Source organism: Symphalangus syndactylus, chromosome 22 (genome assembly GCF_028878055.3).
Source record: "Symphalangus syndactylus isolate Jambi chromosome 22, NHGRI_mSymSyn1-v2.1_pri, whole genome shotgun sequence".
Taxonomy (NCBI): Eukaryota; Metazoa; Chordata; class Mammalia; order Primates; family Hylobatidae; genus Symphalangus; species Symphalangus syndactylus.
This window is the reverse complement of record NC_072444.2, coordinates 17399790-17416848: the sequence shown is the minus strand read 5'-3', so window position 1 is coordinate 17416848 and position 17059 is coordinate 17399790. Positions and strand designations below refer to the sequence as shown.

At 41.1% G+C, this 17059-nt stretch overlaps 1 protein-coding gene across 2 annotated transcripts in view; it reads left to right on the top strand.

The window, feature by feature from the left end:
• The window catches only part of OTUD3 (OTU deubiquitinase 3), a 139712-nt gene that overhangs the window by 91792 nt on the left and 30861 nt on the right, over positions 1-17059 (top strand). Inside the window, exon 9 of one of the 2 annotated variants that reach the window (XR_010118941.1) lies at positions 862-2605. The exons of the other annotated variant lie outside the window; for it this stretch is intronic. The gene's annotated coding sequence lies outside the window, so the exon portion shown is untranslated. Of the gene's footprint in view, positions 1-861; positions 2606-17059 lie in introns of those variants that run through there. 2 annotated transcript variants of the gene reach the window in all.

The following is a 17059-nucleotide window of genomic DNA, read 5'->3' as shown; positions in this document are numbered from 1 at the left end:
AGCAGAGCTTGTAGCTGTAATTGAAGTATTGACTTCTTCTGATATGCTTATTGTGATTTCTGATTCTTCATATGTGGTTCATTCCACACAGTTAATTGAAAATGCTCAGTTACAATTCATACAAATGAACAACTGATGACTTTTTTTACCCAATTGCAAACAGCAGTTAGAAGTAGAATGCATCCTTTTTACATCACTCACATTAGGGCTCATACACCTCTTCCAGGACCTTTGACTGAAGGAAGTCAAATGGCTGATTGCCTAGTTGCTAATGCAATATCTAATGCTAGACACTTTCACAATTTAACCCATGTTAATGCCTCTGGTCTCAAACGCAGATACGGCATTACCTGGAAAGAAGCTAAAGCTATTATCCAGCGATGCCCAACTTGCCAAATGGTACATTCCTCATTTTTTACAGGAAGAGTTAATCCTTGAGGATTGGAACCTAACTCCCTTTGGCAAGTGGATGTCACACATATTCCCTCATTTGGGAGACTAGCTTATGTACATGTATGTGTGAATACCTTTTCTCATTTTGTCTGGGCTGCATGCCAATCAGGAGAGTCTTCTGCCTGTGTTAAATGTCACCTTTTGCAGTGTTTTGCAGTGATGGGCATTCTAGACTCTATTAAAACAGATAATGCCCCAGGCTATACTAGCCAAGCTCTAGCTACATTTTTATCTATGTGGAATATTAAACACATTACTACTATCCCATGCAATTCTCAAGGACAAGCCATAGTGGAAAGAATGAATCTCCCTAAAACAGCAGTTGCAAAAGCAGAAAGGGGGAAACAGAGAACATGGAACCGCACAGATGCAACTGATTCTAACATTATTAACTTTAAATTTTTTCAGCCTGCCCAAAGGCCAGATGTTATCAGCAGCTGAACAGCATCTACAGAAACTAGCTGCAAAGACGGAAGCAGAACAACTGATTTGGTGGAGAGATCCAATAACAAAAAGTTGGGAAATAGGTAAAATAATAACTTGGGGTAGAGGTTATGCTTGTGTTTTTCCAGGCCAAAATCAACAGCCAATTTGGATACCATCAAGATACCTGAAACCTTATCATGAGCCAGATTCCAGGAGGATCCTGAGGACCCTCTGGTTGCAGCCATGTCAAGACCGATGCTGAGGAGGACACCAAATGTCATGAGCAACACCTGTTGAACACAGCCGCTCACCTGGGGACAGATCAAGAAGCTGTCACAGATGGCAGAAGAAAACCTGAGGAAAGCAGGACAACCAGTCACAACGAGTAATTGAATGGTAGCTATGATAGCAGTTATCACCACTGCCATGAGTATTCCTTCAACAAGGGCTGACACAGAGAACCATTATACTTATTGGGCATATTTATCAGTCCTGGCTGGTAATAATGCCTGGATATAATCACTCTATGACGCATTTACACATGCTTTCTGGTCTCAGTATTTAACATAATAAATCTGCTCCTATAATTGAGTCATACCACCCTCAAGAACCTATTTGTAAACAAAATTGAACCTGGCCAGAAATATTGAAGGTACTTGTTTAGCAATATTGCATTGCAGAACAGGCAGAGGTGCTGTGCAAAGATTCCTATGGAATCATTATTAATTGGTCCCCTAAGGGGATGTTTAGCTTGAATTGCACCTCTAAGTCTGCATGCCATGGCCACACTATGTTCAGCTGATCTGAACAAAATGGTCAGATGGTAGAAATGATAAGAAGTATGGCAAGAGTTCCTATTATCTGGAACCATGGTGGTATAGTGGCACCTCAACCACAAATGATATGGCCCGCTGTAGGAGCTAAACACAAGGATTTGTGGAAACTATTAGTTCTTAATAAGATCAAAATTTGGGAAAGAGTTAAAAAGCATATAGAAAGACACTCTACACAGTTGTCTTTGGATACTGCAAAATTAAAAGAACAAATATTTAAAGCATCCCAGCAACACCTGATCTTAATGCCAGGAACTGGAGTGCCTAAAGGAGCTGCAGACAAATTAGCAGCTAGTAACCCATTAAAATGGATAAAAACACTTGGAAGCTCTGTAATTTCAATGATGATTTTGCTTTTGTATAGTCTGCAGATGTGGATCCTGACTCCTGTGAGAAGTAGCTTACAGTGACAAAGCTGCCTTTGCTTTTATTGATTTGCAAATCAAAGAAGGGGGACATGTTGGGAACAAGCCCCCCAAAATCTGGCCATATACTGGCCCCAAAACTGACCATAAACAAAATCTCTGCAGCACTGTGACATGTTCATGATGGCCATAATGCCCACACTGGAAGTTGTGGGTTTACTGGAATGAGGGCAAGGAACACCTGGCCTGCCCAGGGTGGAAAACCACTTAAAGGCATTCTTAAGCCACAAACAATAGCATGAGTGATCTGTGCCTTAAGGATATACTCCTGCTGCCATTAACTAGCCCAAACTATTTCTTTAATTTGGCCCATCCCTTCGTTTCCCATAAGGGATACTTTTAGTTAATTTAATATCTATAGAAACAATGCTAATAACTGGCTTGCTATTAATAAATATGTGGGTAAATCTCTGTTCGAGGCTCTCAGCTCTGAAGGCTGTGAGACCTGATTTCCCACTTCACATCTCTATGTTTCTATGTGTGTGTCTTTAATTCCTCTAGTGCCACTGGGTTAGGGTCTTCCTGACTGAGCTGGTCTCGGCACTATGTGAAAAGACCAACTCTAAGTTTGATTGGTGTACCTGAAAGTGACGGGGAGAATGGAACCAAGTTGGAAAACACTCTTCAGGATATTATCCAGGAGAACTTCTCCAACCTAGCAAGGCAGGCCAACATTCAAATTCAGGAAATACAGAGAACATCACTAAGATACTGCTCGAGAAGAGCAACCCCAAGACACATAATTGTCAATTCACCAAGGTTGAAATGAAGGAAAAATTGTTAAGGGTAGCCAGAGAGAAAGGTCAGGTTACCCACAAAGAGAAGCCCATCAGACTAATAGTGGATCTCTCGGCAGAAACTCTACAAGCCAGGAGAGAGTGGGGGCTAATATTCAACATTCTTAAAGAAAAGAATTTTCAACCCAGATTTGATATCCAGCCAAACTAAGTTTCATAAGTGAAGGAGAAATAAAATCCTTTACAGACAAGCAAATGCTGAGAGATTTTGTCACCACCAGGCCTGCCTTACAAGAGCTCCTGAAGGAAGCACTAAACATGGAAAGGAACAACCGGTACCAGCCACTGCAAAAACATGCCAAATTGTAAGGACCATCAATGCTAGGAAGAAACTGCATCAACTAATGGGCAAAATAACCAGCTAACGTCATGATGACAGGATCAAATTCACACATAACGATATTAACCTTAAATGTAAATGGGCTAAATGCCCCAATTAAAAGACACAGACTGGCAAATTGGATAAACAGTGAAGACCCATCAGTGTGCTGTATTCAGGAGACCCAACTCACGTGCAGAGACACACATAGGCTCAAAATGAAGGAGGAAGACCTACCAAGCAAATGGAAAGCAAAAAAAGCAGGGATTGCAGTCCTAGTCCCTGATAAAACAGACTTTGAGCCAACAAAAATCAAAAGAGACAAAGAAGGCCATTACATAATGGTCAATGGATCAATTCAACAAGAAGAGCCAACTATCCTAAATATATATGCACCCAATATAGGAGCACCCAGATTCATAGAGCAAGTTCTTAGAGACCTACAAAGAGACTTAGACTCCTACACAATAATAATGGGAGACTTTAACACCCCACAGTCAATATAAGATAGATCAATGAGACAGAAGGTTAACAAGAATATCCAGGACTTGAACTCAGCTCTGCACCAAGCAGACCTAATAGACAGCTACAGAACTCTCCATCCCAAATCAACAGAATATACATTCTTCTCAGCATCACATCACACTTATCCCAAAATTGACCACATAGTTGGAAGTAAAGCACTCCTTAGCAAATGTAAAAGAACAGAAATAACAACCGTCTCTCAGACCACAGTGCAATCAAATTAGAACTCAGGATTAAGAAATTCACTAAAAACTGCACAACTACATGGAAACTGAACAACCTGCTCCTAATGACTACTGGGTAAATAATGAAATGAAGGCAGAAATAAAGATGTTCTTTGAAAGCAATGAGAACAAAGACACAATGTACCAGAATCTCTGTGACACATTTAAAGCAGTGTGGAGAGGGAAATTTAAGCACTAAATGCCCACAAAAGAAAGCAGGAAAGATCTAAAATTGACACCCTAACATCACAATTAAAAGAACTACAGAAGCAATAGCAAACAAATTCAAAAGCTAGCAAGCAAAAGGCAAGAAATAACTAAGATCAGAGCAGAACTGAAGGAGATAGAGACACAAAATCCCTTTAAAAAACCAAGGAATCCAGGAGCTGGTTTTTTGAAAAGATCAACAAAATTGATAGCCCACTAGCAAGAATAATAAAGAAGAAAAGAGAGGAGAATCAAATAGATGCAATAAAAAATGAAAAAGGGATATCACCACCAATCCCACAGAAATACAAACTACCATCAGAAAATACTATAAGCACCTCTATGCAAATAAACTAGAAAATCTAGAAGAAATGGATAAATTCTTGGACACATACACCCTCCCAAGACTAAACCAGGAGGAAGTTGAATCTCTGAATAGACCAATAACAGGCTCTGAAATTGGGGCAGTGGTGAATAGCTACCAACCAAAAAAAGTCCAGGGCCAGACGGATTCACAGCCAAATTCTACCAGAGGTACAAAGAGGAGCTGGTACCATTCCTTCTGAAGCAATTCCAATCAATAGAAAAAGAGGCAATCCTCCCTAATGCATTTTATGAAGCCAGCATCATCCTGATACCAAAGCCTGGCAGAGACACAACAAAAAAAGAGAATTTTAGACCAATATCCCTGATGAACATTGATGCAAAAATCCTCAATAAAATACTGGCAAACAAATCCAGCAGCACATCTAAAAGCTTATCCACCATAATCAAGTTGGCTTCATGCCTGGGATGCAAGGCTGGTTCAACATACACAAATCAATAAACGTAATCCATCACATAAACAGAACCAACGACAGAAACCACATGATTATGTCAATAGGTGCAGAAAAGGCCTTTGACAAAATTTAACAGCCCTTCATGCTAAAAGCTCTCAATAAACTAGGTATTGATGGCATGTATCTCAAAATAATAAGAGCTATTTATGACAAACTCACACCCAATATCATACTGAATGGGCAAAAACTGGAAGCATTCCCTTTGAAAACTGGCATGAGTTAGGGATGTCCTCTCTCACCACTCCTATTCAACATAGTGTTGGACGTTCTGGCCAGGGCAATCAGGCAAGAGAAAGAAATAAAGGGTATTCAATTAGGAAAATAGGAAGTCAAATTGTCCCTGTTTGCAGATGACATTACTGTATATTTAGAAAACAGCATCATCTCAGCCCCAAATCTCCTTAAGCTGATAAACAACTTCAGCAAAGTCTCAGGATACAAAATCAATGTGCAAAAATCAGAAGCATTCCTATACACAAATAATAGACAAATAGCCAAATCGTGAGTGAACTCCTATTCACAACTGCTACAAGGAGAATAAAATACCTAGGAATCCAACTTACAAGGGATGTGAAGGACCTCTTCAAGGAGAACTACAAACCACTGCTCAACAAAATAAAAGAGGACACAAATAAATGGAAGAACATTCCATGCTCATGGCTAGGAATAATCAATATCATGAAAATGGCCATAATGCCCAAGGTAATTTATAGATTCAATGCCATCCCCATCAAGCTACCAATGACTTTCTTCACAGAATTGGAAAAAAATACTTTAAAGTTCATATGGAATCAAAAAAGAGCCTGCATTGCCAAGACAATCCTAAGCAAAAAGAACAAAGCTGGAGGCATCAGGCTACCTGACTTCAAACTATACTACAGGCTACAGTAACCAAAACAGCATGGTACTGGTACAAAAACAGAGAGATAGACCAATGGAACAGAACAGAGGCCTCAGAAATAACACCACACATCTCAAAAACAAAAAAAAAGGAAGCAACAGATGCTGGAGAGGATGTGGAGAAATAGGAATGTTTTACACTGTTGGTGGCAGTGTAAACTAGTTAAACCATTGTGGAAGACAGTGTGGTGATTCCTCAAGGATGTAGAACTAGAAATACCATTTGACCCAGCAATCCTATTACTAGGTATATACCCAAAGGATTATAAATCATGCTATTATAAAGACACATGCACACGTATGTTTATTGCAGCACTATTCACAATAGCAAAAACTTGAAACCAACCCAAATGTCCATCAATGATAGACTGGATTGAGAAAATGTGGCACATGTACACCATGGAATACTATGAAGCCATAAAAAAAGATGAGTTCATGTCCTTTGCAGGGACATGAATGAAGCTGGAAACCATCATTCTGAGCAAACTATCACAAGGACAGAAAAACAAACACCGCATGTTCTCACTCATAGGTGGGAATTGAACAATGAGAACACTTGGACACAGGGTGGGGAACATCACACATGGGGGCCTGTCATGGGTTGGGGGGCAGGGGGAGGGATAGCATTAGGAGAAATACCTAATGTAAATGATGAGTTAATGGGTGCAGCAAACCAACATGGCACATGTATACTTATGTAACAAACCTGCAGGATGGGCACATGTACCCTAGAACTTAAAGTATAACTAAAAAAAAAAAAAAAAAAGGAAATGCAGAAATCACCCATCTTCTGTGTTGGTCTCACTGGGAGCTGAAGAGCAGAGCTATTCCTATTTGGCCATCTTGCCAGATCTCCTGTTCTTTTTTTCATTATTGAATTTTAAGAATTCTTTGTATATTTTGGAGAATAGTTCTTTATCATATATGTCTTTTACAACAAGTAGCTTCTTCCCTCATCTCTTTACTCTTTTCCACATAATCCTATTTATTTCCTTCTTGGCAGTTATCTCAATCTTGAGTAGCTATTTATTTAGGTGTTTTATTTTTTTGGTTAACTAAAAGAAGGATGAGAAGTAGAGATCTGTAGGCTTCTTAGGTAGGGAAGATTTAAGACTTTCCTTGTTTTCTCCACTCCTCTACTTGTTTTTCCCCTGAGAGATGATGTATGAGTTCTGATCCTCTGGAGGCAGATGCCAAGATGTAGTTGGAAATGTGAGACATGTATAGGGCAAAACAGCCATGAAAGCTAATGGAGGCAATTGAGAAAGGAGTAGGGAGAGAGTAAGGTGATGCAGGGCAGGTGAACCCCAAAATTGGGGCTTAGCCTGGGAGGGTTCTTGGCTTCACCCAGGAAAGAATTCAAGGCTGAGTTGGTGGTGTTAGCAACTTTTATTCAAGCAACAGTATGCAGCAGCAGCAGAGGTACTGCTTGTTGAAGATCAGGGCTACTCCATAGGCAGTGCGCCCAGAGTAGCAGCTCAGAGGCAGTTCTGTAGTCATAGTTACACCCACTTTTAACCACATGTAAATTAAGGGATGGATTATGCAGCAATATCTGGGAAAATGTTGATAACTTCTGGGTCATCAGGTTGCCATGGAAAGGAGCGATAACTTCCAGGTATTGCCATGGCAATGGTAAACTGACACAGCACACTGGTGGATGTGTCTTATGGGAAGCTGTTTCTCATACAGAATGGCTGGGCTCCCAGCTAAACCCCACCCTCAAACTTGGAACCTTGGCCCTAAGTGAAAACAGTGGACACTTAGCCCAACCCTGAAGGGTCAGCTGTTTTCACTTAGGGCCAAGGTTCCAAGCTTGAGGGCAGGGTTTAGCTGGGAGCTCAGAAGTTCTGTATCACTTCTACCCTTAGTTCTCAGTTTGGTCTGGTGTCCAAGCCCCATCTCTGGAGTCAAGTCCCACCTCCTACCTCAAAAGAAGAGAGAAAAGGAAGGAACATTGGCTAGGAAGAAGCTCAAACTGTGGCACAGCTCTGAGAATGTCTCAGCAATCTGATGAGGAGTTCTCAGGTGAACTATGCCATTAGAGGAGTCCTGCACTGGGAAACAATTGCCTGGCTCTAGCCCCCTGTCATCACCATCATGGGAACAGCACTGGAGAACATGGCTTTGTCATGAATACTGTGGCAGATCCCAAAGGAACATGGGCTTGGGGCTGTCCACTAAGCACACTCCTTGAACAGGTTCTAATTTGAGGGGAGAGCTGATTGGTGCTGTCCAAGGTTGTCACAGGAAGGGTTACTCTGGATTGGTTGGACTTGAGGACACTGAGACTTTTTTTTTTTTCTGTTGGATGGGTCGTTGAGCATTAAAAGGTTAAGCATAGAAGGTAGAGCAACCAGAACTCTCACACCTTGCTGGTGGGAATGTAAAATAGGACAAGCACTTTGGAAAGAAATTTGACCTGCTTTGTAACATTAAACATAACCTTATCTGTTGAGCAAACATTTCCAGTCCTAGGTATTTATTTAAGAGAAATGAAAACTTAATTTTCACACAGATACTTATAAAAGAATGCTCATGACAATTTTATTCAAAGTATCCCAGTACTGGAAATAGCAAAAATGTCCATTATCAGGAGAATGCATAAACAAATTGTGGCATGTGCATGCTATAGAAACCTACTCAGCAATAAAGAAGAACAAATTACTGATATATAGCAAGTTTGCCAAAGGGATACACCCAGGTAATCCTCATGTGATCACGATGTAGAACATTAGACAGAAAGTTTCTTTGTGTCCCTTCCCAGTCAATTCCTTTCTGTGGATACATTAGCTTGCTTGGGCTGTGTTTTGTAAATACCAATTCTTCATAATTTGGTCTTGAGGTCCTCACCTCTTAATACCTTTGCATTGGGGATTAAGTTTCAACATGAATTTTCAAGGAGACACAAATATTCAAACTATAGCACTCTGCCTCTGCTTGCCCACAGTTTATATCTTTCTCATATACAAAATACATTTATTCCACCGTAGTAATCCCAAAAGTCTTAACTCATTCCAGCATCAACTTTAGAGTCTAAGTTGAAATCTCATCTAACTATCATCTAAACCAGGGAGGATAATTGCAAATTCTCCTCCTTGATTTTGATGACATTTAGATGATGATATTTAGATGTGAACCTGTTGAGCCACCTCTCTTGTTGGTGGCTATAAATATAGCCTGACCAGGAAAGCAGTTAGGTTCAGGTGTGTTGGTCAGGTGAGACACAAAGGAGGCAGCACAACAAAGCACATGGAATAGGCCAAGTTCCATGGGGTCATGCTGTGGCTGAGAGGTGGTCCCTGTGGCATATCTGAGCAGTTCTTGAAGGGTGTAGGGAACAAGAGGAGTGAGCCAAGTATGTTGTACCTAGGTGTCCCATAAGGATGTTGGGGAGGTGGTGACCAGAGGCAGAGGTTTAAGGCAGATATCTGGACTGACCATGGAGGAACTGGGATGAAGTATAGAACCAGAAACTGTCAACGGTGACTGCACCCTGCTACTGGTATGAGAAAGTTCAGCTTATATTAAAATGGATGCCAAGGAAACATAAAATTATGAGAATTTACTACAGGCTGCCATAGACAAGTACCACAAAGGCTGGGTGTGGTGGCTCATGCATGTAATCCCAGAACTTTGGGAGGCCAAGGCAGGTGGATCATGAGGTCAGGAGTTCGAGACCAGCCTGACCAACATGGTCTACTAAAAATACAAAAATTAGGCATGGTGGTACTCAGGAGGCTGGGGCAAGAGAATCGCTTGAACCCAGGAGGCAGGGGTTGCAGTGAGCCGAGATCGAGCCACTGTACTCCAGCCTGGGTGACAGAGTGAGACTCCATCTCAAAAACAAAACAAAACCAAAAACAACAACAAAAGAAACAAAACAAAAAAATACCACAGACTGGGGGTCGTAACAGAAATTTTTTCACTGTGGGCCAGGCACGATGGCTCGTGCCTGTAATCCTAGGACTTTGGGAGGCTGACGTGGGGGGATCACGAGGCCAAGAGATTGAGACCATCCTGGCCAACATGGTGAAACCTTGTCTCTATTAAAATCACAAAAATTAGCTGGGCGTGGTGGTGCACGCCTGCAGTCCCAGCTGCCCGGGAGGCTGAAGCAGGAGAATTGCTTGAACCCAGGAGGCAGAGGTTGTAGTGAGCCGAGATCACGCCACAGAACTCCAGCCTGGCAACAGAGTGAGACTCCATCTCAAAAGAATAAAAATAAAAAAATAAAAAGGAAGAAAGAAATTTATTCACTGTGGAAAATAGAAAGAGCCTAGATGTCCGGTCTGAGAGCAAGACATTGGTAGGATATTTCTTCTGAGGCCTCTCTCTCGGCCTGCACATGTCTGTCTTTGCCGTCTGTCCTCACATGGTCATCCCTCTGTATATGTCTGTGTCCTAATCTCCTCTTCCTATGAAAACACCAGTCATATTGGATTAGGGCCCACCCTCATAACCTTATTTTAACTTAATGGCCCCTTTAAAAGCACTATTTCTAAACACAGTCACATTCTGAGGTACTGGGGTTAGGACATCAACATAGGAATTTTGGAGGGACACAGTTATACATTGGGAAAAGCACTGATCTAATCATTTTCACCTTAGCCTACTTTAGAACTTCCCATAAATGGAATCATGTATTGTGTGTACTCTTTTATGTTTGGCTTCTTCCGTTCAATATAATAATGATGAAGCTCATTCATGTCGTTTCCTTGGCTGTGCAGAAGCTTCTTTCTTTGATGGAATCCTATTTGTCTACTACGTTTGGTTTTGTTGTCTGTGCTTTTGGGTTCATATCTAAAAAATTGTTGGCCACCAGTGTCATGGAGCTTTCCCACTATGTTTTCTTCTAGTAGTTTTAAATTTTTCAGGTCTTACATTTAAGACTTCAATCCATTTTGAGTTGATTTTTGTATATTGTGTGAGATAAGGGTCTAATTTGATTTTTCTGCATGTGGATATCTAGTCCCAACATCATTTATGAAGACATTGTTTTTTCCCCATTGTGCATTTGTCTTAGTCCATTTGTGCTGCTACAATAAAATACCAGCAACCAGGTAATTTATAAACAACAGAAATTTATTTCTCACTTACGAATGCTAAGTTCAAGATCAAGGTGCCTACAGGTTCAGTGTCTGCTGAGAGCCTGGTCTCTGCTACCAAGATGGTGCCTCACTGCTCTGTCCTCCGGGGGGTGGTGGGGAATGGGTGCTGTGTCTTCACATGGTGAGGGTCAGAAGGGCAAAAAAAGCCAAATGCTATATGAAGTCTCTTTTATAAGGGCTTTAATCCCATTCATGAAGGAGGAGCCCTCATGACCTAATCACTGCCTAAAGTCCCCACCTCTTAATAGTTTTGCATTGGGGATTACATTTCAACATGAATTTTCAAGAGGACACAAACACTCAAACTATATTGCTCTGCCTCTGCCTGCCAAAAGTTCATAGCTTTCTTATATACAAAATACATTTATTCCACCCTAGTAAACCAAAAAATCCTAACTCATTCTGGCATCAACTTTAGAGACTAGTCAGAAATCTTATCTAAATATCATCTAAGCCAAGGAAGATAATTGCAAATTCTCCTCCTTGATTTAGATAATATCTAGATGTGAGCCTCTTTAGATGTGAAATCAAATAAGTTGTGTGCTTCCAAAATACAGTGGTGGGACAGGAATTCTCATTTCAAAAAGAAGAAATAGGAAAGATGAAAAAGGTAACTGATCCCAAGTCAGTCCCAAACCCAACAAGACAAAAAAATTAAATCTTGAGGCTTGAGAATAATCTTTGACACCATGTCCTGCCTTCCAGACACACTGGGGCAGGGGTTGTGTTCCCAAGGCTCTGGGGGACTGAGCCCCATGACTTTGCCTGGTGCAGCCTACGTTACAGCTTCCATGGGTTGGAGTCTAGTGCCTGAGACTCTACTTGACTGCAGTTGCACGTTGGTGGCTCTACAGTTTTGGGGTCTTCGGGGTGACCCCACTGTATGGTTCCACCAGACATCCTTGTGGAGTCCCTCTGTGGTGGTCTTGACCCCATGGCCCCACTGGGCATTGCCTTAGTGGAGGCTGTCTGCAGTGGCCCCACCCCTGTGGCAGTTCTCTGCCTGGGCCCTAAGGCTGTCTGGGACATCCTTTGAATTCTAGATAGAGTATCCTTCCATGCTTCTACACCTCTTGCACTGTGCACACTGTCAGAATTAGCACCATGTGCAGGCTGCCAAGGGTTACCCCCCTGGCATCCAGAGGGGTGGCCTGAGCCACAGTTTGGCCCATTTGAGCCAAAGGTGGGGTGGCTGAGAAATCTAAGCCAATCTGCAGGGAGCAGAGACATGAGGTGCCACAGGGAAGTGAGCTCCATGGTCCTATGGGCACCCTGGGCCCCTCCCTTGAAACCATTCTGCCTCCAAAGCCCTGGCACTCAGGCCTTGAGTGGCAGCCCTGAAGATCTGCAAAATGTCTTCAGGGTCATTTTTTCATTGTCTTGATAAATAGCATCTAACTTTCTTCTATCCATACTAATCTCTTTCAAATGTTCACTTGGCCACACTTTCAATATTTTCTCCCAAACACGACTTTTTATTCTTTACAGGAAGGCTGAGAATTTTCCAAATCTTTAAGTTATGCTTCCCTTTTGATTATAAATTCTGTCTTTAATTTGTTTCTCTCCTCTCACATCTTGCTATCAACAATCAAAAGAAGTCAAGCTGCTCCTTCAATACTTCATGTAGATATTTCTTCCACCAAAATCCTCCTTCATTGCTTGCAAATTCTGCTCTTACAAGGATGGTTTTTCTTCCAGTTTCCAATAAGACATTCCTCATTTTCATCTAAGACTTTATCAGAATGTTCTTTACTATTCATATTTCTACCAGCATTTTGATTATGACCATCTAATCTCTAAGAAGACTGAGGCTGTCTCTATAGCTCTCTTCTTTGGAGCCTTCAGCAGAATTGTTATTAACATTCTCTTTAAAGCAATTCAGGCTTTTTGTAGCATACACTTAAAAACTATCCCAGCCTCTACCCAGTACCTCATTTCAAAGCCACCTCTACATTTTTAGGTATTTGTTAGAGCAACATGTCACTTCTCGGTTCTAATTTCTGTCTTAGTCCATTTGTGTTGCTATAACAAAACGCCACAAACTGGGTAACTTATAAACAACAAAAATTTATTTCTCAGAGTTCCAGAGGCTGAGAAAATCTTAAGTCTCTGGCAGGTTCAGTGTTTGGTGAAAGCCTGGTCTTTGCTTCTAAGATGGCACCTTTTTGATGTGTCCTTGAGGGGAAAGATGCTGTGTCCTCACGTGGCAGAAGGGACAGAAAGGCAAAAAGGGCTGAATGCTGAAACCTCTTATATAAGGATCTTAATCCCATTCATGAGGGAGAAACACTCATGACCTAATCAACCCCTAAAGGCCCCACCTCTTAATACTATTGCATTGGGGATTAAGTTGCAACTTGAATGTTGAAGAGGACACAAATATTCAAACCACAGCAGTGTTCTTGGCACTTTTGTCACAAATCAATTGATCATAAATGCATGGACTTATTTCTGGGCTCTCTGTTCTGTTCCGTTGATGTGTCTGTTTTTTATGCCAATGCCATGCTGTTTCGATTACTATAGCTTTGTAGTATATTTTAAAGTCTGGTGGTATGATGACTCCAGTTTTGTTCTTTTTGCCCAAGAGTACTTGGGTATTTGGGGTCTCTTGTGGTTCCATAGGAATTTTAGGGTCTCTTTTGTTTTATTTCTGTGAAAAATGCCACTGGAGTTTTCATAGGGATTGCATTGAATCTGTAGATCACTTTGGGTAGTATGAACATTTTAACAATATTAATTCTTTCAATCCTTGAACATAGGATATTTTTTCATTTACTTGTGTCCTCTTCAATTTCTTTCATCAACGTTTTATAATTTTTAGTGCACTGGACTTTCACTTCCTTGGTTAAATTTATTCCCAAGTATTTTATTTTGCAATAGCTATTTGAAAAGGAGATTATTTTCTGGATTTTCATATTTAGGGTACTTTATTATTAATGTATGGAAATGGTACTTTATGTATGTTAAATTTATTTATTTATTCATCAACCTCTGGAAGCACAGAACATTTAGGTTGATTTTACATCCTGCAATTTTACTGAATTCCTTTATTAGTTATAACAGGTTTTTTTAGTGGAGTCTTTAGAGTGTTTTATATATAAGATTATGTTATCTACAAACAGAGACAATTTAACTTCTTTTCCAATTTGGTCACCTTTTATTTTCTTCTCTTGCCTAATTGTTCTGGCTAGAACTTCCAGAGGCAAGAGTGAGCACCTTGTCTTGTTCCTGATCTTAGGGGGAAAGTTTGCAACTTTTCACTGTTGAGTATGATGCTAGCTGTGGGTTTGTCACATATGACCTTTTTTGTGCTGAAGTACATTCCCTCTATAGCGAATTTGTGGAGAGTATTTTCATGAAAGGGTGTTAAATTTTGTCAAATGCTCTTTCTGTATTTCTTGTGATGATCATATGGGTTTTCTCCTTCATTTTGTTTATGTGGTGTATCAAATTTATAGATTTGTGTATGTTAAAGTATCATTGTATCCCTGGTGTAAATCCCACTTGATCATGGTAAACAATCTCTTTAATGTGCTACTGAATTTGGTTTAGTAGTATTTTTTGAGGATTTTTGCTTCTATGCTCATCAGGGGTATTTGTATATAATTTCCTTTGCTTGTAGTGCCTTTGTCTGGCTTTGCTACTATGGTAATGATGGCCTCATAAAATGAATTTGGAAGTGTTCCCTCTGAAATGTGGGTGAATAATCAGGCAGGCATCTCTACAGTGATTAAACACCAAGGGAAGACTGTCTTCCCAAGTCCATGACTGGCACTGGAGTTTTGGGTTCATGGATAAAACATGTCTCCTCTGTCTCTACCAGGAAAGGAAAGGAACTGAAATTAAGAAAAGGGAGAGATTGAAGGGTGGCACCAAAATTGAAAGGAGAAAGAGGTTGAGGGATAGTGAGAGAGGTTGGAGAAGAGAGTAAAAAGAGGCTGCTTACCCGATTTAAAATTGGTAAGATGTTCCTTGGGCTGGTTGGTCTGAGGACCCGAGGTCATAGGTGCATCTTTCTCATGGAGCAAACAGCAGGAGGACAGGGGATTGATCTCCCAATGGAGGCTCCCCTATCCAAATCTCAGCACCAAATGTCATGCGTGTCCATGTGCAGGCTGCACCCAGGTGAAATAAACAGCTTTATTGCTCACACAAAGCCTGCCTGATGGTCTCTTCACACAGATGCGTGTGACACAGAGAATCTCTGACCTCCCAAAATTTGCTCAAGATCTAAAGTTTATTTTATGTACAACTCCACCCACCCCATCTCCTTTTTTTGAGTTTTACTTGCTTCCAACAAGGAAAGCAAGATTTCCTGTTTCCATGATGTTGGAAGACAGGTAACTCCTTTATGGAATTTGAGCTCACTCCCAGCAGGGAGGATGAGTTTGAGTTTCTTCCTGCTTCTAGAATGGTAGAGGACAGTCTTCAGCCTGAGACCCATCCCTAGGTAAGTAGCTGAATTTGGGTTTTGTCTTGTCTAAAGTCTAACAACCAGCTTGTCTTAATTTCTTTTTACCATTAGAGTGCTCAGCGATCATATTGTTAGTTTTTTGTTGTTGTTGTTTCTTCCGGTCTTTTGCCAATCAGATTTGACCAACTCTACCTGACTTGGTTAAATCCAAGTGAGAATTCCAAATTATGGGTAACAAAGCCTCTCTAATTTGGTTAAAATTCCTTGCAACTGCAAAAGAGGAAAAAACAAACAAACAAGAAAACCCAAAACCATGTGCTTGGTTTCTGTGTTTACTTCCTGTGTTAAAAAAATGTTCTTTTACTTTTTTTCCACCCTATATCTCCTTCCCTCTCTTGCCATCTGCAGCACCAAAAATCTAGAAAAGGCTTTTAATGACTTGAACCCCTTTAAATAATTCAGAACAAAGGCACCAATCACCTCTTTTGGGATGTTCTTCTTTCTTTGTGGAATTTTGATAGTCATGGGCAGATTCTTCTTAGGTATAAAGCTCTGTTTTCCTGTATTGAATGACCTGTATTGAATGACCTGACCTCTTTGGGGTACCAGAGATTACCTTGTACTGTGAGAGGATTTGACCTTGGCATGTGTTATGGCAAACGGGAGCTACAAAGTAGGGGTGGCTGAGTACAGTTTACAGAACGTGGTCTTGGCTGTTGTTTCTTATTTTCTCCTAGGAAGTTGTTGTTTAAGGATCCTAATTCTAGTTTGGATATGCATTCTAAAGGGTCTTCTCTATTTACTTTTTCTCTCAAAATTAATCTTGATTGAGCTTGTCTGTGTGCATTTGTGTGAGGAACTGTTGTTTTCATAGGTAAATGAGAGACTGAGTTTTCTCAGCTCTGAAGAGAAAGGTCATTTTGCTTCTCCCAGCCAAAAGGTGCCCCTGAGTGACCAGGGGCCATGTGGGAGTGTCTAGGGGTTTAACCCCCTGTGATTTGCAGCAGCCCTGCAGGGAAATCCTCAACAACAATTAATTTGAAAGAATAAGGCTCATCCAGGAAACTCATATAAGGGCTGATTGCCCACCGTTTTGAGCCCTCTCTGAGGTCCTAGACCTCTGGAGAGAGAAACTGAGACATGTAAGAGGGTGGAAATGACTCAGTGGTGACACGCTGTGGAGTCCTGCCCACAAGCAAGCACACATTGATCCACCACACAAAAGCCCTAGGCCACAGCTCAGTTCCTCCTTTTAGGAAAAAAAAATGTGGGAAACAAATGATGTAAGAATGAGGAGAAAACAAAGAGAATGACTCCTCTGTGAGCACTCTGTAGGTTTTATGGCATCTCTACTTGCCAAAGGATGTCCCAGACAGCCTTAGGGCCCAGGAAGAGAACTGCCACAGGGGTGGGGCCACTGCAGACAGCCTCCACTAAGGCAATGCCCAGTGGGGCCATGGGGTCAAGACCACCACAGAGGTCTCCTTTAGAGAGGCTAATCTGAAACTCAAAAGAATGCAGCCATCTGTCTCTTATCTACCTATGACCTGGAAGCCCCCTCCCCACTTCAAATAGTCCCGCCGTTT